A 25,533-nucleotide genomic window follows, 5' to 3' on the forward strand; every position below is an offset into this window, starting at 1 on the left:
TCTTTCACAGATTTGACTGACATTTAGCAGATTGTGTTTAAGTCCTGAGACCAAAGCTACTTCCTTAATGATGACATTCCCAAGATTAATATTGCCATATCCCAATGTTTTTCCAATGTGGCCATCTCCATAAGAAACACTTGGGCCAGCCTTCTCCACAAAGTCTGATAGCAGGGCTTTATTTCCAGTCATATGTCCTGAACATCCACTGTCCAGAACTAGGATGTTTTCCTATTACCCTGCAATCATAAAGACCACTAAAAATTAGTTTTAAGGACCCAGACAAGCTTGGATCCTTTGGCCTTATTAAGTCTGTTAACATTTACAGCGGATTTAGCATCAGAGTTTATGTTAACATTTTCTTATCAGAATTTACACTATCAGACTTTGAATCAGAACTTATACTATAAGGAACAATGGTAACTTTCTTTAAAGAAGGTTTTATTTGATAATAATCATAGTAAAAACTATGATATTCCTTACAAGTATAAATGGAATGCCATAAACTACCACAATGAAAACAAGGATTTTGTGGTTTATATCTAACAGACTGACTCTTAACTCCTGACTTTGAAGGTAAGGAGTTTATGTTCTTCTTCTTCCTGCAAAAAGAAGCCAGATGGTTAGAACTTCACAGTTATGACATATTTTTCTAGGAGCATCAGGAACAGGCTTATAATCATTGCTTTTATTCACACCTTCCTTTCCATTTCTATTTTTCCTAGGTGATTTTACCTTGTTTGCATTCTTAACTTCTTTCAGCTTATACTTAAGCTGCTTCTTTGTCATTAAGCCTACGTTTACTTCAGTTGTCTTTTCCTGTTTTAGTTTGTCAGAAGTTAATTCCTTCTTAACTTCTGATTTCTCAGTATCAGACTTTACAGCTACAAACTTAACAGGTTTTAACTTTGGCTTTTGTTTAAAAACTACAGGCTTAATATCTACAGTTCCTTTATCATTCTTATCCTCTCCATAACCTAAGCCCTCTTTCCAGTTTTCACTACTTAACAAATTCTGAGTTGTTCTGCCAGAGTTAGTCCAAGTCCTGATAATCTCTCTTTCCTTTTCTAACTCAGCTTTTAGAGATTCATTCATTTTAAGTACTTCATCCCTAACATAGAAAGCATCATCTCTATCTTTCTGAGTTTGATGGAACATGACTAACTCCTTTTCTAAATAATCATTCCTCTTTTTACAAGCAAGATTTTCAGAAGTTAATCTTTCACATGTTAAAGTTTGATCTCTATAGCTAATGAACATGGTTTTAAGATATCTTCTCAACTCATTAATATCATCAGTATGAAAGGCATAAGTAGTTTGAGGTACCTTTAATTCAGCAGCTTCAGAACTGCTTTCAGCACTTGCCTTATCAGCATTTGCCATCAGGGCATAATTCTCCTCACTTTCAGAATTTGATGACTCAGTATCAGACTTTGTGAAGAGAGCTTTACCCTTATCTTTCCTTGAGGTTGTTGCCTTGGGGGATTCTTCTTCAGCCTTAAGAGCAACTGTCCTTGACTTTCCTCCTTTCCTCTTGCTTCTTTGTTCCATCTCAAGTTCATGAGTCTTGAGCATCCCATAAATTTTATCAAGAGTTGTTTCATCAAGATTATAGTTGTCTCTTATTGTTGTTGCCTTCAAATCCCAGCTTTCAGGAAGAGCCAACAGGAATTTAAGGTTTGAATCTTCAAGATCATACTCCTTATCAACCAGTGATAAATCATTCAAGAGTTTGACAAATCTATCATATAAATCAGTCAATGACTCATTAGCTTTGGAGTCAAAGTGTTCATACTCTTGAGTGAGTATAGTCTTCCTGTTCTTCTTAATCGTATCAGTTCCCTGACATCTTGTTTCCAAGGCATCCCATATCTCTTTTGCAGTCTTGCAGTTTATTACCCTGTTTGACATTACATTATCAATAACACTATGCAGTAAGTGTCGTACCTTAGCATCCTTAGCAATTGATGCGATATATTCAGCAGTGTAGTCACTCTTTTCTTTTGGTACTGACTTTGCTGCTTCACTTGCAACTGCAACATCGAGCTTGGTTGGTTTGTGAGGCCCTTCCTTGATTCTATCAAGATATATTGGATCTGTAGCTTCCAGAAACATGGTCATCCTCACCTTCCATATGGGATATTCAGATGGTCTCAATATGGGAACTCTAATAGTCTCATATCGACTTTGAATTTGTGTCTTTGGAGGTTCTTCTGTTTTGGTAGGCTTAGTTGGGGTTTCTACTTCAGACATGATTGTTTTTGGATATTAAACTGTTTGTGTGTTAACAGATAGGCTCTGATACCACTTGTTATGTCACACACATACTGTAGAGGGGGTGAATACAGTGTATAGCACAATCAAATCGAACTTTAATAACTCAAGTAATAGAAAATAAACTTTATTCAAAACAATAAACTCTGTTACAGTATGGAACTGTCCTCTCTCAGTGATGAACAAATATCACGAGAGCTGCTAGGGTTACAAAGAATAATCTTCTCGATTATGATAACCCTTATAGTGTAAACCCTATGTCTGTGTTTATATATTACACGGTTACAAGATAATCGCTAATTGATATGGAATATAATTCTGCTTCCTAAAATATATCAATCAAATATCTTTTCTTCCAAGTATTCTATTCTTCATAGAATACCATCTTCATGCATATCTCTTCTTATGTTTATCTCGATCTTCTCTTCCTGTAAATCAGCTGTTTTCCTTATCTGAATATTTCCTGTAAGTCTTGATATTATCTTCTGATAAATATCTCCTGAACATTAAGTACTGACGACTTAAGTTCTGACTTCAGTATAAGTGCTGATTTTAGTTAAGTACTGATTTGTCCTGTTTAAGTAAGATCTGTAAACTAAACATAAATCACATTAGTCATGACATTATCAAATATATCTAACATACCGAATAAAATCATATGAGTTGAGTATTGATAGATACTTATGATATGTGAGAAGAAGAAGCAAGGCGTAAGAAAGGGAAACAAGTAATTGAGAAGTAGGAGATTGTGATTGGAAATTTGGGAAGTATAGCGCTAGTACCAGGCAAGTGTTCTGAACTTTTTCGAGATATATTGTAGATAATTGATAGTCTTATTTTATATTGCAAGTGCTTTGAAGCACTGAACCCTAAACCTTTATTCCAGTTATTGATCTTTGAGTCGTAAACCTTATTCTTTCGGAACCATTGATTATTGATTACCCGAATACAAACCACTGAGATATGATACTACTCCACAAATACATACAAACCAAATACCAAACACTGAACCAAGATTGCTTATATACTCAAACCATTGTAACTTATGCATTAAAAGATCAAATCCTTATAACCCTGAAACTTTGATTCTCTTGTTATCCAATTCTTTCACCACTTGATAGCGATACTTCCTTTGTGAAAATTGAAACCATCTCATGATTGGAAATCTAACATTGCTTATGATTTTGTTTATTGCTTTACATTAGTTATTCTGTTGTTATGTTAGAATTGGATTGTTTTATAAAATTGTGGACAACATTTGTGGTCAGACCAGATTGGTGGTCAAGTTAGGCCAATGTGTGTCTTGGATGTAGTAATTAGAGCAGAGTTGTGTGCCTTGCTCGAGGTTAGTGCGTGACTGATCAGCAGCCTAACCTTGGTTTTTAAAATGAAAATATAATATCCAATTCTAAAATATTACTCATTGTTCGCTTGATACCTTAATTTATTTCACTTGATCGTTATTCTTAGTCTTGTCAATGTGACTTGCTGAGCTAGTTAGCTCATTTGTGTGATGTTGTTTATATTCTTTTCCAGTTAAGAAGAAACCGGTTGATAGCGAGGATCCCCAATCCAGTACGAGAGCTAGGAGTCCAGGTTGATCGAGTTAAGCTAGCCTACAGCTTTTGGAGTAGTTTAAATTTAATGAAGTTTGTAATAATGTTTATTAATCAGTTGTAAGTTTAAATAGTTGGGATTCAGGCATTTGTAATATAAGTGTGTGGGGGGCTTGTGTGCATACTTTAACCTGTTGCGATCCGTGGTAATTGGTAAGTAGGGTCACTGCATATTATTATTATCTTTATTATTGTTATAAAGCAGGTTATAAATAGGGTGTGTGTGTGAGTGGACCCCAAACTTCTGACCCGGGTTTGGAGGCGCTACATCGATGATGTGCGGAACCTCCATTTATTTAGATTTACTGGCAACGAGGTCAATATGGTCAGAGTAATCGACTTACCAGTGTTATTCGGTTCCCATCCTTTTTAAACATGGAGGATGGTCAAATTTCACGTCATAAACGCCTTATCCAGTTATAACGCCATTATTGGCCGAACCACCCTGGGTCCATTGAAAACAATAATTTCTGTTCCCCGCCTTAAAATGAAATTCATCACAGAATTCGGAGTCGGTGAAATGAGCGGCGACCAAAAAAACTCTCGATAGTGCCATGTTGGTTCCGCTATCCCAAAGAGGATGCCAACTACAAGTGATTCAGTTAATCAAGTAGTCGAAGTGGACCCAAAATGTAACGACTGGGAATTTTCACGAATTAATTATGCGAGTAAAGTGTAATTACGTGAATTATGTGTTATTATGTGAAATGAAATTTTTTAAATAAATATTATATTTCAGTTTGACGTGTCAATTGGTATAAAGAGAATGATTGTGACGTGTAGTTGAAAACGCTCAGCGTCGGGCCGTTAGTCAGGACACGTCCCGTTACGCGAAAAGTGAATATTAATAAGAAGTGTCATAACCGGTATTTTATTCATCCATTAATTGATATATATATGTTGAGTTAATATGTGATTATATGCTTGTGTGATTAGAAATATGCTAACAGATTGTAAGATATTATTTTGAATTTTAGAAAATAAGAAGTGCATTATTTACTATTTATTAAGGGCTATAAAATGCATTTTTATTATTTAAGAAAAATAGTTTTTAAAATTATTTTATTAGTAAATTTCAAAATTTAATTTTATTAAATTCCTAAAATTGTAAGCTATTTTATGATGTCACTCTTGTAATTAATAGATTTATAATTTTATTTAAAAAATTTATTCTTTGTATTTAATTAGATTAATAATTATGTGACTACCAAGTTGCCCTTGCATGCATTTCTTCTCCTAATACTCATTAGGGGCATTCATGTCATTCCCCCCCCCCACTAACTCTTTTCTACCTAACCAAATTACTATTTTAGCCTTGCACGCATATTGTGCTAGTAGAAGGAGAAGGATAGATTGGTAATTTCAAAACTCCACTAACTTGTGCACATGGGAAAATCAAATTAAAATCTTGTCATTTTACTCACCACTTCACTCATCTCATTTCTTTTCCACTCTCTCTCCTTTCTCCTTTCTCCTTCCTCTCCCTCTCGGCTCTCTCCCTCTCTTTCTCTCCCTCTCACCCGAACTCTCTCTTTCTCTATCCTACATGCAACACCCAATTCTAACTCAAATTTAAAGCCATTGATCTTCATTATTTCCAATCCTCTATTCATATACTCTTTGCATGTAAGTGTTTAAGAAATTTTTCGCATCAACATCTCTTGGTTATATCGAAGAAAACAGAATTTCTTAGTGTGTGATCTTAAGATAGTATAGTACATAAAATTATGTGCTTTTCTTTGGTTTTGTTTTTATGTAGGTTCGAATTTTTGCTAGTAAAAAGAGGGTTTGATTTTGATTCAAGTTTTAAAAAGGGTTTTGGTTTGAAAATCTAATTTTTGGTTCGATTTTGATGAAATCAAAAAGGGTTTTAATTTCCCTTTAGTTTTAATGATAATATATAAACAAATCTTTGTTTTTGAGTTGTTTACCTTGCATGCATGTAGAGTCTTAAGTATAATCAAGTTAGATTTTTTTGGTTTGGAAAGAAGATGGGTTAAATGATTAGATCATGGGTTAAAATAAGTTGGATATGTGATTTAGAGCATTGCATGTTGAGTTGCTTTATTTCATGTTGATTTGACAAGTTGTTTTGTTGTTAATTGGGTTATCGTTTAAATTGGAAATAGAAATTTGATTTATATTGGATATGTGAGTAGATAAGTATGAATAAGTTAAGTTTTGATTTCTAGAAACATGGATTTCATTCGGTTTTCAAAGGAAAAAAGGATTGGATTTATGCATGTTAAGATTTTGTTCAAAAATGATGTTTTGGTTCAGTTTTTGATTTAAAAGAAATGATTTCAAAAAGTATTCTTGTTTGAAATGGATTAAGACAGGTTTAAATTGTAAATGGAACTCTGCATGTCGATATTTGATAAATTGTTTATGTTTTGTTGAAAAATTCGATTGGTATATGGTATTAAAAAGGGTTGATTCAAGTTGTTTGATCAATTTGATTCTAGAGTCTAATTATATGGTTTGTGTAAGATTGATTTGGTGTTTATAAGATGTTTGGTTAGATACATGTCAAGTTAAGTGTTTGCATGTTAAGTTTTAAAGAATTATTTGTTTTATTTGAGGGTTTAGTTCGAATTTATGGTTAAAAAGGAATGTGTAAGTGGATTTGTTGTCGAGTCATTCAAATCGTGATTGTATGATATGGTATAAATTCTAACGTATATAAGTATATACTACTAAGTGTTATGTGGGTATTCTGTGATTATACTCGTGTATATAAGTTAAGCTTTAATGCGAATTGGGATAATCGTTAGACGTTCAGGGAACGTCGAGTGTGAATGAGTATCTAATTAGGATTCTGTTTTGGATTGTAGATTCAGATAGCGGAGGCATTCAGGCTAGTAGTTTTAGATAGCGGAAGCATTCAGGCTAGTAGATTCAGAGCGGGGACATTCAGGCTAGAAAAGGGAAGGAATCTTAGGTGGCAGTAGTTTAGTTTCAGTTAAGCAGGAAAGTAATTTAAGGCAAGTAACTCTGCGTTCTCTTATCAATTAATATTGTTAATGCCATGATAAAGTAGTGATCCTTTTTAATACTTGTGATAAACCTGTTATTGATTTTTGAGAAACCTTAATATTGATTCTTGTGATAACTTTTTATTGAATCATGTTCGACCGTTTACAAAAAACTTGATTGATTCATACCCCATTACATTGCCTATTTCCTTTGTCACCCTATGATCTCGTAAACCCTAAGAGAACCTTTATTAATTCCCTTGTGAAATTTTTAGTTAACCTGAATTCTTCATTAACTTGTATACCTTGAACTTGATTCTAGTATTGCTTCGATAATTCTCTAGATTGACAATTGCTAATAATTCGAATCACTTGAACTACATTGTTTGATAACTATCCTTTATTTCCATATCCAAACTTTGTAACTGGATGTACGCCATGTACTACACTTGATATCAGACACCCCTACCTTCGTTGATTATCATTATAACTCATTTTATATACTTTTTTCCTTAGTTGTTGAATCTTTGATACTCATCCTTGATGAATCAATTCATTTGGCAATAAACCTTGTCCGAGTATAATTGTTATTCCCAGTGGACTAATAATGAGATTTACAGAAGGGGGGTTGAATTTAAATCTCAAAACTTTTTCAAGTTTTGAGCAGTTTCTAAGGCTAAGTGTTTCTGAGAACAAGTGCGTGTGAATTGCTTGAAGCCAATGCAGACAGATATATATTCAAACACAAATGTAAAGAACACAGAGAACTTAAAAACTTTTCTGGTGGATTTGTTGTTCCACCAGAGATGTGTTATTTCAGAAAATCTGTGATTCAAAGAATTAAATCACAGCTGCTTCCTAGTACAAACTAGATGATTTTCTCTCTGAATTTTTCTAAACAGCTCTGGAAAATTCATATCTAATTACTAGCTGCTACTTGGTTTATATATCACCAAGTTTACAAGTAAAGACAAAACTATAAAATACAATTTAAAAGGCTCTTCACATGTTTCTTCTTCATTTCTCTATCCAATGCAATCTAGGATAATCTGTGAATCTTTGAACACTTCCTTGTTTGCACCAGAATGGAAATGCTGCATTTTCTTGATTCCTCCAAGAGGCTTCCACATTCCAGTTTGTCTCTGTCAACCCATGTGCCTCTGTCAGCTTATGAATTGTCACTATCAACTTCTAATGAACTAAGCATCCGTTGAAGCTTTCATCAGTTGATGCCTTATCCGTTGAGGCTTTATCCATTGAAGCTTTATCCGTTGATGCATTATCAGTTGAAGTCTTTATCCGTTGAAGCACTTATCCGTTGATGGATATTATCCGTTGAAGCATTAGAGACAGTCGTTGAAGCTTTGTTTCTTATCCGTTGAAGGTCTTCAATATCAGTTGATACTTCTTCACTTATACAAAATTATAAGGCATGAAATATTTACAATTGGCCCTCCTATTTGCATATCCACTAGTAGTCAACATGACTGATACTTTCCTAAAACATCTAAGAATTACAACTTGAATCCAGAGAATGAAATGTGCTACAATACTAAACTTATTGCTAAGTAAAGCTACTCCTTCAACGGATAGCCAAGATGATCTTATCCGTTGAGGCTACAAACACTAGATTTCTACTTTAGTGTTTTGTTTAACTTATCATCAAACTAATACACATATTCCTAACAATCTCCCCCTATTTATGTCTACTAGAACTGTAGGCATAAATTTGAGTTTAGCTTGATGATAACAAAACACTTGACAAATATATAAACTGTAATAAAGCAGAAATTCAAAAGTGCTGCAAAAATGTGTATGCTGAGATGGAATTGAAGAATTACATTGTTTCTAAGGGTGCTCCTTTAGCCTGAGCAGATTAATTTCTTTTCCTTTGATTCCTTGTTTTCTTTCCTAGCCTCCTGTCATTCTCCTCTATTTGAAGTTGAAGTTGTCTATAAAATTCAGCTTCATCTTCTTGATTGATGTCCAACTTAGATTGCATATCCTTGAGAGTTTCATTACTGGCAATCTTGAGCTGATCTTCAATTCTGAAAAATCTTCTGATTCCTTTGTTGTCTCTGAACTCCATCAACCAATGAGGTGATTTATGAACTGTAATTTCTCTTTCTTGAATGAGTAATGTTCTAGGCAAAGCATTGGGCTCCCTCCAAGTTTTCCTTATGTTGGCAATCTTATTGAGAATCTCAGTCTTGGCAGTCCTGGTAAAGCCATAATCCCTTTGTATGGCTGAGTAGACTCTAATCAAGGTAGAGTAGCCTTCATTCAGAATTCTGTAAAGAGGCCAAGTTCTTTCCCCATCTCCTTTGTATTTGAACACTAGTCTTTCTGGTAGCTGTCTGTAGGCAGCTATTCCCCTTACTTCCTCCAGCTCATCCAGATAGAGTTCAATGTCTGAGAATTCTTTTATGTCACAGATGTGAACATAATCATCCTTAGAGGCTTGAGGCTTAGGCTTAGGCTTCTGTGTGAATTTGATTGAGGCTTTAGAGGGTGTTGATTTGATTCTTCTTTTCTGCTTCTTTGATGGTGGAGAAGAGGTTAGGAAGGTGGGCAATTTGATGGTGTCCCAATCAATTGGTTCCTCCTTGGGAATGATTGTTTCACCATGAATGTTCATGAAGGGGTCAGGCACAATGGGTTCAGGAATAGAGGGTAGTGGTTTGGATTTTGATTGGGTTTCTTCAGTCTTATCTACCATCTTTCTCTTTGCATTGGCCTTCTTTCTGTTCCCTTTCTGCCATTCTTCTCTTTCCTTACTTCTCTCTTCCATATCAGTATCAACCATGTCCCCCATAACTTCATTTTCACTTTTGTCTTCAATTTGTTTCTGTTCTTCAGCCTGACTTGACTTTAGCTATTTTTCAAGCTTTGCTTGTGCTCTTTTGTCAGCCTTTAGCTGTTTGGCTTCTTCCTTCAACCTTCTGGTTTCTTCCCTCTTGGCTATTGAGAATTTGGGATGTCCTTGCATCACAAATATGCTCTTTCCCTCTCTGAAGATAATAACCATGTTCCTCCTTACAGCCACATCCATGGTCTCTTTGTGCTTTGTGATACTTCTACCCAAAAGCTTGTCTTCATCAGGCTTTGGAAGAGGAAAATCCACTCCTTTCATCTGAGCAAGGCTTAGAGGATTCTTTGTAGAGTCCTTATTGGATCTGTTGTTGGGCTTGAGAACCATAGATTTCAGATTCTTGGAAGAAGTCTCTCCAACCTTATTCCTCCCTACTGGCTTGAGCTCCATAAGAATTGATTCCACTTTTGTGCTATGCTTCACAGATTGTGATTGAGAAGTTGTAGAACCAAAAAATTGTTGCATCTTTTCATCAATCTTCTTCCTTTGCTCTTTGACTTGCAATTCAGCTGCTGCTATCTGGATTAGATCAATTCCATCAAGCTTTCCTTTGATTTGAATAGTTGGAGAAGTGGTGATGGCAGGAACTAGCACTTGAGATATTTGAACTGTTGTTGATGGCTCTTCTTCCCCTTTCCCTTTATTCTCCCCCTTTTTGTTATCATCAAGGGTAGGGGTCAAGCCTTGTGCTTTTGCCAGCTGCATGAGTAGATTTGTTTGAGTTTGTTGATTCTGAAGAATGGTGACCATAGAGTCTTCAATGATCTGAACTCTGGTTTCCAATCTGGCCAGCCTCTTGTCAGCATCAGATGCTTTCCTCAGTCTCCCCAACAAATCTTGCATAGTACCATAAGGTATGACTGAATCCAACTTCTCAGCATTGTAGGATTTCAGATCAGCAATGTCCTGCTTGAGTTCACCCACACTTAGATTCTGTTTGAATTGCTGCAACTGCAAGAGATGCAGAGAGTCCATATGAGCTTGAAGAATTTCCTTGGTACCAGCATCTGTAGTCTCCTGAAGGGCCTTCTGAATTGTCATGACTTGTCTGACCAAAGTGATACCAAACTCTCCTGGTGTTGATGCTTTTACCCATGCCCAGTCAGGAAGATCTGGAACAGAACTTGGGCCTGCTACTCCCCCTAAGTTCATGCTCTCATCCAAAGAATCAGAGTCATCATCATTAGAATTTACTCCAAATTCTTCAGATGGCTCACCAGCTTGAGAAGGCAGCCTGTTAACAGCAGCTTTATCTCTGAGAAGAGATTCTGAAGTGTGTACAATGTTTAAAGTCTGTTCTGCCTACACATTGCCCTGAGCAACCAATAATTGATAGGCTGAAACAGGATGAGTAAAAGTGTCAGCATCCAAGGAAATGGTATCAATTATAGCTTTGTAATGTTGCTGAAATTGTCTTTCCTTTTCTGCATCATCCACTTTCATTGACTCACTAGCAATGGCTGGATCCACCCTTATAGCTTCTGTACCTGCCTTTCTCTCATTTTCTCTATTTTCTTGCATCAGGGGCTCCCCTGGCTCACACACACCCTCACACCCTCACCCTCACCTACTAAGGTGGCACTCCTCTCACTCACTTTTGCCATGCTAGAAGAAATAGCATGCATATGGTGACTCTCAACCTCTCCTTTTGCCTGGGAGCAACCCAGCCTCTCACTCAAAAGATCACTCCCTTCCCTCAAACCTAAAAGTGATTGTACAGTAACCATGTCCTCTACAGTTTGAATTGTTTCTGTTATGTGTGTAGAGACCATCAACGGATAGGGAGTATCCGTTGAAGTGGAAACTAATGGTATCAACGGATAACTGCTGTTAAGCTTATCCGTTGAAGAACAACCACTTGTCAACGGATGAGAGATATCCGTTGAAGAAGGAAAAGATGTAGATATAGAAAGTGACATAATTGTTGAATTTGTGTGAATTGATTTTAAGTGAGGTGACACAGATTCTTCAACTACATCTGAAAGAATTGGCTGATGATCCAACAAATCATCTAAAAGATGATGATCATCAGGTTTTGAGTGGAGCTCCTCCCTGAGTTTTAATGAGGGAGAATCAGGAATTGATGTGAATATCATATCCATATCCAGAGAGGGTGATGGAGAGTTTGATGATTGGTGTGTTTCTATAATGAGAGAATGGGGCTGTGACTCCATATTTGCTGGAATCACATCAAGCTGAATTTGAGAAGGCACATATACAGGTGGATGTATCTGTGCTGTGTGTGCCCCTTGTGTGGAAACTAGGGTCTTGGCCTTCTTCTTCCTTGAAAAGGCTTTAATTGGTGAATGTGTGGCTTCAGTGTCCCTCCCTCTTTTGGTCTATGGCCCTGGTTGGGGACTATTTTCAATAGTTGCACCCTTTTGGGAGGATGCAACTAGGGATGTGTTTGACTCCTTTTGAACCACCACAGTCTTTTGAGAGACTGTGGCTTGGCTGGCTTGGGTACCACTCACCTCTCCCACCTTATCCTGGGGGGTTTCTTGATGTTCACCCCTCCCCTCACCACTCACACCCTGTTCACTCCCTTCAGGGTTTATGGTAGTTGTTACAACTGCTGTCTTTTGAGAAACAACAGAGGTAGTTTTCTTTGACTTGAGTTTTGAAACTTTAGTTTTGGTGGCTTTGGTAGGAACCTGTTTGGACAAAGACACAGATTCCATTGCCACACTGGAAAACAAAGAAACAATGGGGTTGGAAATGGTAGGAGTTATAGAAGTGTTTACCTCACTTACATGTGGTGCATTCATGATTGGCAAATATACCAATGACACCTGACTGTTGAGGTTCATTCTCAAAAGGTCTGCAAGGACCCTTTTCTCTTGTGCCCAATATTTGAGTTTATTATTCTCATTTGATATAACCAATCCTTCAACAACATGGTTAGCCAATAACATGAAGAATCTAGCATAGTAGATGTTATGTGGTCTATTAGCTTTGTTACCTAATCTGGAACCTAATTCTAGCATGTCACAGTTGCTAAAATTAAAGTACCTATCAGAAACTAGCATATAAAGCATATTAACAAGAGATGAAGTTATGGCATTAAAATTTCTAATCTTCCCAGAGAAAACCTTAATAAAGGCATCTCCAAGAAAACTCCATTCTTTCCTAAGCCCTTTCCTTCTAATACTGCCTAAACTAGCAGAATCAAAAGCATAGCCTATGGAATCTAACATAGCAGATACATCTTTATCATTGTGTGGTGTCATGGCATTATTCTCAGGCAACTTAAAGCAAGACTGTATATCATCACAGTTAATGCAATAATCCTTACCTTTGAAAGAGAAGGCAATAGTCATATCTGTGGAGTTGAACTCTGCAGTTGTCCAAATCTCCTCAATCACCTCACAGTAGATGGTTGGGGCTTCCAGCATTGCATAGCTTAGTTTGCAGTTTTTGATGAAGTCCATCATCTTGTGATAATCAGAATGGGCTTCGTTCTTTTTAACCAAGGCTACGAAATTATTCTTTTCAAAGACAAATCCTGTTTGAGAAATAATTTTGACTACTGGTGCCATTGTTGTGAGTAGAGGTTGCAGAGAAAAACTTGAGAATTTTGGGAGAGAAGGAGAATAAAAATTGCAAGAAAGCGTAAAGCAAAAATTAGAATTCAATGGGCTTTTATACTTTCTTGAATTAAAACGTAAATAAAATGATTAAATGATACTTTCAAGCAAATTACAGCCGTTTAAGAATAAAGAAAACTGTAGAAATTCTGAAAACTGCCTTTAATACAAATATATACAATAGTGTATATCTCTATCAACGGTTAAGTAAAAGAATCAACGGCTGTGACTCACTTAAAGTAACTGATGTGACACTTCAACGGATAAGGTAAATAGTTATCCGTTGATGATCAACACTATTTTATCCGTTGAGGGATAAAATTATTAGAAATGTATTTGTCTTTCAACGGATAATGATTATCCGTTGATAGAACAATTTTGGCTTTCAACGGATAGGGAATATCCGTTGATAGAATAAGTTTTACTAAAAGCCAACTTTGTTCTTGCAGCAAATTCATTTCAGGCTTCAAGATAGATTATATAGATGACATAAATTTATGAATAATTAAGCATACCTAACTCACTTACTAATCTTGTGAATGATGATTCATCAAGTGGCTTGGTAAATATGTCTGCAATCTGCTTTTCACTTGGAACAAAATGAAGTTCCACTGTACCTTTCATCACATGTTCCCTAATGAAATGATACTTGATGTCAATGTGCTTGGTTCTTGAGTGCTGCACTGGATTTTCAATAATGGCACTTGTGTTGTCACAGAATATGGGAATTTTGTCAACAATCAAACCATAGTCAAATAGTTGATTCCTCATCCATAGTATCTATGCATAACAACTACCAGCAGCAATGTACTCAGCTTCAGCTGTTGATGTAGAAACAGAATTTTGCTTCTTGCTGAACCATGACACAAGATTGTTCCCTAGAAATTGACAGGTGCCAGTTGTGCTTTTCCTGTCTATTTTACAGCCTGCATAATCTGCATCTGAGTAGCCAATTAGATCAAAACCAGACTCTCTAGGGTACCAAATTCCTAGATTTGGAGTTCCTTTGAGATATCTGAAGATTCTTTTAATAGCCACTAAGTGAGATTCTTTAGGGTCAGCTTGAAATCTAGCACAGAGACATGTAGAAAACATTATATCAAGTCTACTAGCAGTTAAATATAAAAGTGAGCCAACCATACCTCTATAACTTGAAATATCCACAGACTTTTCAGCCTTGTTTAATTCAAGCTTGGTGGCAGTGGCCATGGGAGTTTTTGCAGATGAACAATCCATTAAGTCAAACTTCTTTGAAAGATCATAAATGTATTTAGTTTGACTAATGAAAATTCCACCACTAACTTGTTTAACTTGTAAACCAAGAAAATAAGTTAGCTCTCCCATCATGCTCATTTCATATTTACTTTGCATTAACTTAGCAAACTTTTTACAAAGCTTATCATCTGTAGATCCAAATATAATATCATATACATAAATTTGAACAAGTATTTTAGAGCCATTAACATTTCTAAAGAAGAGAGTTTTGTCAACAGTACCTCTTGTGAAGTGATTATCTAGAAGGAATTTTGACAAAGTCTCATACCAGGCTCTAGGTGCTTGCTTTAGTCCATAGAGTGCTTTCAACAGATAATACACATAGTCTGGAAAGTTTGGATCTTCAAATCCTGGAGGTTGGTTTACATAAACTTCTTCCTCCAATTCCCCATTTAGAAATGCACTCTTGACATCCATTTGATAGACTTTGAAATTGGCATGGGCTGCATAGGCTAGAAAGATTCTGATGGCCTCAAGTCTGGCAACTGGAGTAAATGTTTCATCAAAATCTATTCCTTCTTGTTGAGAATAGCCTTTAGCAACCAATCTGGCTTTATTCCTTATGATAATGCCATTTTCATCCATCTTGTTTCTGAATACCCATTTTGTGTCAATAGAACTCTTGTTCTTTGGCTTGGGTACCAGCTTCCATACTTTGTTCCTCTCAAATTGGTTTAGCTCCTCTTGCATTGCTAAAATCCAATCTGGATCCAATAGAGCTTCTTCCACTCTCTTAGGTTCCTCCTGTGATAGAAAGCTACTATACAGACATTCATCTTGAGTAGCCCTTCTAGTTTGCACTTTAGATGTAGCATCACCAATGATCAGTTCAAAAGGGTGATTCTTGGTCCATTTCCTTTGAGGTGGTAGATTAGCTCTAGATGAGGTTGCCTCAGTATTGTCATGATGTGAGATAGAATGTTGATTGGTTGAAACTCCCCCTGAGTTGCTGATCTTTTGAAAGGAATTGGGAGCTCTATCAACTGATGAAGTGAATTGATTATCCGTTGACAGACTGTGATCAACGGATGCTTCATTATGAACAACGGATGATGCACTTTGTCTTTCAACGGATGCTGCATTGCTTCTTTCAACGGAAGCTGAATTATGACTTTCAACGGATGCAGCATTCTGTGCATTATCCAAAGGCAAATTCTGAATTCTTCTTGAGATGCCTTCTTCATCATTCTCATCTTCACTATTATCACAATATATCTCAATGTTGTCAAATTTGAGTCCTTCATGATGTCCCTCATCTGTTAGTCCATCAATCTTTTTATCATCAAACACAACATGCACAGATTCCATGACAATGTTGGTTCTTAGATTGTAGACCCTATATGATTTTCCAGCAGAATAACCAACAAATATTCCTTCATCAGCCTTTGCATCAAACTTTCCTTTGTGATCGGATTGATTCCTTAAGATGTAACATTTGCAACCAAAGACATGCAGAAAGTTTAAAGTTGGTTTTTTTCTCTTGAATAATTGATAGGGAGTCATGCCTTTTGCCTGATTAATTAGAGAAATATTCTGAGTGTAACATGCACAGTTAACAGCCTCAGCCCAAAAGTAAGTTGGGAGTTTTGACTCTTCAAGCATTGTCCTTGCAGCTTCAATTAGTGATATGTTCTTCCTTTCCACCACACCATTTTGTTGTGGGGTCCTTGGAGCTGAGAACTCATGCATGATCCCATTTTCTTCACAGAACAACTTCATGGTTAAATTTTTGAACTCAGTTCCATTGTCACTCCTAATATTCCTTATTTTGAAATCAGGATGATTGTTGACTTGCTTGATATGATTGATAATGATTTCACTGGCTTCATCCTTTGATCCAAGAAAATAAACCCAAGAAAACTTTGAGAAATCATCTACAATCACTAGGCAATATCTTTTTCTTGAAATTGACAATACATTGACTGGTCCAAAGAGATCCATGTGTAGCAGTTGTAATGGTTCATCAATTGCAGATTCAAGCTTCTTACTGAATGATACTTTCTTTTGCTTTCCTTTCTGACAAGCATTACACAGTCCATCCCTTGTGAATTCAACTAGAGGCATTCCTCTAACTAAGTCCTTTTTGACTAGATCATTCATTGTCTTGAAATTCAAATGGGACAGCTTCTTGTGCCATAGCCAACTTTCAACTGCACTTGCTTTGCTGAAAAGACAAGTAATGGATTCTGCATCTGTAGAGTTGAAGTCAGTTAGGTACACATTCCCTTTTCTAACTCCAGTTAGAACCACTTTATTGTCCTTTTTACTTGTGACAATACAGGCTTCAGAATTGAAGGAAACAGTATTCCCTCTGTCACATAGTTGACTGATGCTCAATAAGTTGTGTTTGAGACCATCAACCAATGCAACTTCATCAATGATGACATTTTCTTTTGAATTCAAGCCATATCCCATAGTGAATCCTTTGCTGTCATCTCCAAAGGTTATGCTAGGGCCAGCTCTCTCCTTAAACTCTGTGAGCAGGGTGAAATCTCCTGTCATGTGTCTTGAACAGCCACTGTCCAAGTACCATAGATTCCATCTTTTTCCCTGCACACAACAAAATCAATCAAGTTGATTTTGGTACCCAAGTTTCCTTGGGTCCAGCCTTGTTAGTCTTTTTCCTAGACTTCATTCCTCCTGCATCTTTTGACTTAGATAACTTTGGGTCAACCTTGATCTCAGATGTGGTTGGTTGAAGTGTAGGGTTAGTCACAGAATCATTTAGCACATTTGATTGAATTTGATAAGGCATAGATTGTGCAAACATGTTATTCCACATAGGCATATTGTATGGCATTTGAGGCATACTAAATGCAGTAAAATAAGGATTATTAATATATGGCATGTTTGCAAAATGTGCATGGGGATTCTGATGAGACATAACAGGCATGGCATGCAGAGGTGACATAGACATGTTAGGCATGGAGGGATTTGAAGGCATGGGAGTATTTTTAACAGATTTGCAATTATCAGATAGGTGATTAACACTTTTACAATGCACACAGCTTTTTCTAGGAGCATACCTATCAGGTGTGTAATTGTTATATTTATTAATCCCTACCTTCCTATTTTTTTAGATTTTCTTTTAGTTTCCTTCTTATCCTCAACCAACTTAAGCCTATTTTTTAGCTGATCTAAAGTCATGTGTCCTATATTCACCTTACTGGCATCTTTGGATGTGCTGGCTCCTTCTTTGACAAAGTTCTTGAAAGTTAAATCATCCTTCTTATTGAGATTTTTATTTTTAAAATTACTTGCCTGTTTTAATTGATGAGCCTTCAACGGATGCTCCTTTTCTTCCTTCAACGGATAACTTTCATCATCCGTTGATTCTACATCCGTTGACAATCCATCAATTAATTCTAACTCCTTTTTATTTTTCTTCCAGGCATTCTCACAGAATGATTCAATTCCCTGAACCTTGGCAATCTGAACACTAACATCCCTAGATGTTTTCCAGGCCTTGATTACCTCTTGCTCACTTTCTAACTGTTTAGAAAGAATTTCTCACTTTTTTAACAGCTTCTTCTAGTTCACTCTCAACAGTCAAGCATTTAAGTTTTATCTTTTCAAGCTCAATTACCTGATCTTCTAACACAGCATTCCTATCACTTAAAAACACATTATTCTCTTTGATCCTAGTGTTTTCTTTAGCTAGTGATTTTAGGGAAACACGCAAATGATATAATTCATTGGACATATCATTTATGGCTTCATTGCATTCATGTTTAGAAAGCTGAGAGAGATCAGTAGTAATTACCAGGTTGCTTGATGAACTAGTTTCATTTTCATCAGAATTAGCCATCAGGGCTAGGTTGACATATTCCATATCATCATCTTCATTGACCCCATCTGCTGCCCAATCATCTTGAGTGAGAAAAGCTCTTTCCTTTTGTTTGAGCAAATCAAAATACTTCTTTTTGTAATCAACTTGCTCAAATTTCTTTTTATCATAGGTTGGCTTCCTACACTCACTTGCAAAGTGTCCACTCATGCCACAATTATAACATTTGAACTTGGATTTGTCCACCATGTTTTTGTTTGGCTTAGTGAATTTTGTATTTTTCCTGAACTTCATCTTTGCAAACCTCCTGGACAGAAAAGCCAGATGTTCATCAATATCATCAGAGTCATTCCGACTGGAATTGTCTTCATCCTCAGCTACTTGCTCTTTACCCTTGCTTGATTCTGATTTGCTTGTGCCAATTTTGAGACTTGGCATTGTCTTTTCCTCATTCCTGGCTTCAACCTTCTCACTGTCAGCTACAAGTGCAACTGATCCTCCTTTTCTCTTTCCCTTTTCCAACAGCTCATCTTGCTCCATCTCAAGTTCATATGTCTTCAAAATTCCATATAATCTTTCAAGTGTGAAGTCCTTATAATCTTGAGAATTTCTTAGAGAAACAGTCATAGGAATCCATTCCTTTGGTAGAGACCTTAGAAATTTTAAATTGGAGTCCTTGACTTGGTACACTCTCCCATACAGCTTCAATCCATTCAACAGTTTCTGAAATCTGTTAAAGGTATCATTCAATAATTCTCCTTCTTCAAAGTGAAAATATTCATACTGTTGAATGAGAAGCTGTATTTTGTTTTCTCTAGCTTGCTCAGTGCCTTCACAGATAAGCTGCACAGTATCCCAAATTTCCTTAGCAGTTTGGCTGTTGATGACATTGTCAAACATATCTTGATCCAGGCCATTAAACAGAATGTTCATGGCTTTCTTGTCCTTGTGGACCTCTTCAATATCTTCAACAGTCCATTCTGCCTTTGGCTTGGGAATAGACTGTCCAACAACAACTGTTGCAGTAGCAGCTGTGGCCACCTTGTGTGGGATGTGAGGACCATTTTCAATGCAGTTGATGTAGCTTTCATCTTGAGGGAGAAGATGTAAATGCATCTTCACCTTCCAGTGATGATAGTTATCTCTTTCCAGGATTGGAATCTTTACACCAATATCCTTCTTACTCATGATGTTAGCAGAATAGATCTTTAAACTCTTTGTATGTTAAGAGCAGGCTCTGATACCAATTGTTATTCCCAGTGGACTAACAATGAGATTTACAGAAGGGGGGTTGAATGTAAATCTCAAAACTTTTTCAAGTTTTGAGCAGTTTCTAAGGCAAAGTGTTTCTGAGAACAAGTGTGTGTGAATTGCTTAAGCCAATGCAGACGGATATATATTCAAACACAAATGTAAAGAACACAGAGAACTTAAAAACTTTTATGGTGGATTTGTTGTTCCACCAGAGATGTGTTATTTCAGAAAATCTGTGATTCAAAGAATTAAATCACAGCTGCTTCCTAGTACAAACTAGATGATTTTCTCTCTGAATTTTTCTAAACAGCTCTGGAAAATTCATATCTAATTACTAGATGCTACTTGGTTTATATATCACCAAGTTTACAAGTGAAGACAAAACTGTAAAATACAATTAAAAAGGCTCTTCACATGTTTCTTCTTCATTTCTCTATCCAATACAATCTAGGATAATCTGTGAATCTTTGAACACTTCCTTGTTTGCACCAGAATGGAAATGCTGCATTTTCTTGATTCCTCCAAGAGGCTTCCACATTCCAGTTTGTCTCTGTCAATCCATGTGCCTCTGTCAGCTTATGAATTGTCACTATCAACTGCTAATGAACTAAGCATCCGTTGAAGCTTTCATCCGTTGTTGCCTTATCTGTTGAGGCTTTATCCATTGAAGTTTTATCCGTTGATGCATTATCAGTTGAAGTCTTTATCCGTTGAAGCACTTATCCGTTGATGGATATTATCCGTTGAAGTATTAGAGATATCCGTTGAAGCTTTGTTTCTTATCCGTTGAAGGTCTTCAATATCAGTTGATACTTCTTCACTTATACAAAATTACAAGGCATGAAATATTTACAATTAGCCCTCCTATTTGCATATCCACTAGTAGTCAACATGACTGATACTTTCCTACAACATCTAAGAATTACAACTTGAATCCAGAGAATGAAATGTGCTACAATACTAAACTTATTGCTAAGTAAAGCTACTCCTTCAACGGATAGCAAAGATGGTCTTATCCGTTGAGGCTACAAACACTAGATTTCTACTTAAGTGTTTTGTTTAACTTATCATCAAACTAATACACATATTCCTAACAATAATTGTTATTGAAGTTGGCCTAGAATCCCTTAAAGATTGATATGATTCTTTCATGCCTTAAGAGCTTTTAAAATGTTATTCTTTGGCATCTAATTTTTATAAAATATAAAGTTTTAAAGTTAATTTATCAAACGGACAAAAATGTTTTCTTGAGAATAGTGGATCTGGACTAAGACACATGTCCTTTCCATACTTATTATTTGAGGCTTAAAAGTAGCCTCGAGATCCCACCAAAATTATTTAGAACCCAGTGAGGTTCGGGATTACTTCGCGGCTGATCACCGGCTGTAATTCGTAGCATCATAAAATGATTTTGAGCAACGATTTGGTTTAAAAGGTTTTGATTTAAATAATGATGCCATTATGCCATATATCATGTTCCATAATTTTATTATGCCTTTAAGATATGATTTTTCCTGCTATTGATTTGCGATGAATATCGGATTTCACCCTATCCAGATCCTTGATTCTTGAAAGCCCAAACCTTTCTTCATAACCTTTGTATATCCAAAGATAGAAATCTGCCACCTAGAGATTTAAAAGTAGAATGCCTCAGTTTATGCTATTGATATTGTCATTGCTTTATAGAACTGCTATGTAGTTACTTGCTGAGCTTTTGGCTCATATATATTTTCTTTGATCTAACCATGGAAGTTAAGCAAGAAGATGGTAGACTTAGGCGTTCAGCTCGCATGAGTGTTCCTAGAAGTCCCTACCGTATCATAGGTTTCCAGATTCCAGAGCAGGTAGCAGTGTGTGTGAGCAAGCGTAGTAGTTGGAAGGATTCTTTATGATGGTTCAGATATAGTGTGCTATCTGTCGATTCCATTTCAGAATCGAATAAATTAAATTCATTAATATTTTTGGTTGTAATTTATTTATTTTGGTTGGTAGTTGTAATCTTGTCTCAAACTTAATCCTGTTTAGATCTTGTTAGTATTTAATCGGGGTTTATTATATCTATTGGTATTATTAGTTTGATGGTGGGTGAGTCCTCATTTCCTACCCCGAGATCGAGGGCATCACAGGTTTGGTATCAGAGCTACAAGATATAGTCAATGAGATAAGTTAGGATAAAAGGGAATTTGGGAAATTATATTGCGAGAGTGTTCGACTCATATAGAGTCGAGTTAAACTATTAGGTATAGTCTAAGTAAATAGGTTAATAGTGTGAATAGAGTTAGGGCATTGAGTCAGTTGGAAGTTTTTTTAACCCTAATATTGTTTCATGGCTGCTATTTTATGTTCTCTCAGGACCTTAGTTTGGATGATAGTGGTTTTGACTCGACACCTCCTATTAGTCCTTCTGCTTCCCCCGTAGACCATTTTCCACCACCGTCAGTGGAACCTTTATATATTAGTTCAGACTATGAGGTAGATCCTTCTGAGAGCAGTGATGCCCCTTTACCTGTTTCTCCCCTGAGACCAGTTCCAGAGACCCCAACCCCTGAACCAGAATCTGAGATGCCTAAGCTTGTGTCTGTTAGTGTTGGAGGCAAGATAGCCCAGGATTAAGACTTTGTGTACTCCCGTATTCCTGAGTTGGGATCTTTGGTGGATAGGCTAGATCGAGAGGCTAGACAGAGAACGTCAGTTATGGAGGATGAGTGGAGAGTCCAGATTCAGATGGTGGAGTAAGTTGCCCAGAGGAGATTGGATGAGGGACCGTCCACTAGTGATGCAAATGCTGAGGCCCGGAGGGTTCATAAGATCATTCGCTGGATATTGTTCGTGTTGAGAGAGATCTTGGATAGTTAGATGGTGATGACCAGATAGGACTTTTGGTGGAGCAGTAGTTGTTGATGTTGTATTATGTTTGGTTGTTCTGTGGTTGTAGTCAGTAGAGGCTAGGTGGAAGTTGATGGTAGGAAGGGGCATGTTTTCCAGTGTTTCCTCTATTTTATCCTGCTGTATTATTGTACCTTATGCCAGAACTTATTGTACCTGAACTTCTTTATTCATGCACTGTTTAATCCTTATATAAATCTTTCACCTTTTGGACTCTTGAAATCTTTTTTAACTTTTTTATATACCATGTTACCAAATAACCTTGTTTAATACGTTGTAAATCATACCCTGTGCCATTTAAGGACCATAACTGATGAAAAATGATTTGGTAATAGGATTGTATATGCAAGTGGGTAAAGCTTAAAACCCACAAATGGTTTCAAAAAGATCTTTATTATTATGTATCAATGTCATGTTATCATATTACTAAATAATTGCTTAATCAGGTTTATAAGAAATGGCCACATCACCAAAACACCAAGCAGAAATCCAAACCCAAGACCAAGAACTAAACCAAGATACTCCTATGATGAACCAACTTGTGCAACTTTTGCAACAACCTGTAGCTCCTAAAATTGGAAAATTCAAGCATTTTCGATCCGTACATCCCCCATAGTTTGTAGGATTTCAAGACCTGATTAAAGTTCAGTCATGGTTGAGAGAAATGGAAAAAGCGTTTGAGTTAGCAAAAGTTAAGGATGAGAAAAAGGCACAGTACGCAAGTTATTACCTTTAGGTTGAGGCAAGTTTTTGGTGGGAATCTTCAAAGGCGTTGCTTGAAGGAAAAGTTATAACCTGGGAGAAGTTTACGGAGATGTTTTTAGAGAAGTAATTGCCAAGTTATATGTAAGACCGGTTGGAGATGAGTTTTTTGAATCAGAGACAAGAAGACATGACAATGGTGGATTATGAAGTGAAGTTTTTGGAGTTAGAAAAGTTCGCACCCAAATATGTGAATACTGAAGCAAAGAAGGCCAAAGGATTCCAGCAATGTTAGAAACCAGGGATATAAAGCCAGGTGGCTCTTCTTGAAATAAGGAATTATGTCAGGTTAGTTCAGAAAGCGATGATTGTAGAAGGAGCGAAAGAAGCAACTAAGAGGGAAGCTGATGGAAAGAAGAGAAAGTTTGAGGAATCAGAATCAGATCAGGGAAGCTCTAAGTTTAGAAGGAAGTTTGGAAAGAATGGTGGAGGTCAAAGTCAGAAGTTTCAAAAGTATAAGCCCGAAAACGGAAGTTAGAAGAATTATTTCTAGAAGACATGACAAATAATAAAAGATAATAGACCTCAGGACCAAGGGAAGTGTAACAAGTTGAACGTGACTTGTTTTAAGTGCAATCAAAAAGGACACTATCCGACGAAATGCCCAAGTAGAACATGGAAGCCGTATTTGACTTATTTTAAATGAGGAAAGGTGAGCAATATGGCAAGGAACTGTAAAGAGCCTGTTCAGAAGATGAATGTGCTTAGGAATACTGGACCATCACCCCCTGCAGTATCAGCAGCCCAGCCGAGGGCAAGAACATTCCACATGACCATGAAAGATGTTGTGCAGAATGTGGATTTGGTAGCAGGTACACTTGTTATAAACTCAGTAGAAGTTAGAGTGTTAATGGATTCTGGAGCAACTAGATCCTTTAGTGCTGAAAGTGTTATGGATAGATTAAGGTTTGCTGCGTACACTCTTGAACCAAATTTGATTAGAGAAGTAGCGAGCCAAGAAAGAGATATTGCCAAAAGAATCTGTCCCAATTGTGATATGGTTATAAAAGGTCGGCATTTTTCTACTGACTTAATTTCTTTTAAGTTAGGAGAATTCGACGTTCTATTAGGGATGGATTGGTTGTCAAACTACGATGTGTAAATCGAATGTAGAAGTAAGAAAGTGAAATTGGAGACCACAGATGGTATTGAAGTGATATTCAAAGGAAAGAAGCAAGAGAAAAAGTTTCTAACAGCCATGCAAATGAAGAGATTGTTACGGAAAGGGTGTGGAGCATATTTAGCACATGTGAAGGATGTAGAGAAGGAGTCCTTAAGGATTGAAGATATTCCAGTAGTTAAAGATTTTCCTGATGAGTCTCCAGATGAATTACCTGGACTACCTCCAGATCGAGAGCTCGAATTCATGATTGATTTGGCCCCTAGAACGGAACTAGTATCGAAAGCTCCCTATCGAATGGCACCTGTTGAAATGAAAGATTTAGCGGTACAGTTAGAGGAATTTTGGACAAAGGAGTTATTCGACCGAGTGTATCCCCATGGGGTGCACCAGTGCTATGTGTAAGTAAGAAAGATGGAAGTAAGAGGCTGTGTATCAATTATCGTGAATTTAATAAGTGGATGATTAAGAATAAGTATCCTCTACAGTGAATCAAAGACTTGTTTTGATCAATTGAAAGGAGCTACTTATTTCTTGAAGATTGACTTAAGATCTGGGTATCATCAGCTGAAGATTAAATCAGAATATATACCCGAGTTGGAGTTTCGAACAAGATATGGACACTATTAATTCTTGGTAATGGCATTTGGATTGACAAATGCGCCAGCTGCATTTATGGATCTCATGAATAGAGTATTCAAGCAATATTTGGATAAGTTCATGATTGTATTATTTATTGACGATATATTGATATACTCCAAGACGGAGGAAGAACATATGGAACATTTGAGGATTTCTTTGGAGATTTTGAGAAAAGAGAAATTATACGCAAAGTTTTCAAAGTGTTAGTTTTGATTAAAGGAAGTTCAATTTCCTGGACATGTAGTTAACAGTAGAGGTATTAAAGTGGATCCTGCCAAGATAGAAGCTTTGACGAATTTGGATAGGCCCAAGACTCCTACGGAAGTCATAAGTTTTCTTGGATTAGCGGGATATTACTGGAGATTTGTTCAAGATTTTTCTAAGATTGCGGTACCATTGACGAAGTTGACAAGGAAGAATGAAAATTTTGTTTGGACGGATAAGTGCGAAGAAACCTTTCAAGAGTTAAAGAAGAGGTTGTTA

The sequence above is a fragment of the Apium graveolens genome, chromosome 4 (assembly GCF_009905375.1).
Source record: "Apium graveolens cultivar Ventura chromosome 4, ASM990537v1, whole genome shotgun sequence".
Classification (NCBI taxonomy): Eukaryota; Viridiplantae; Streptophyta; class Magnoliopsida; order Apiales; family Apiaceae; genus Apium; species Apium graveolens.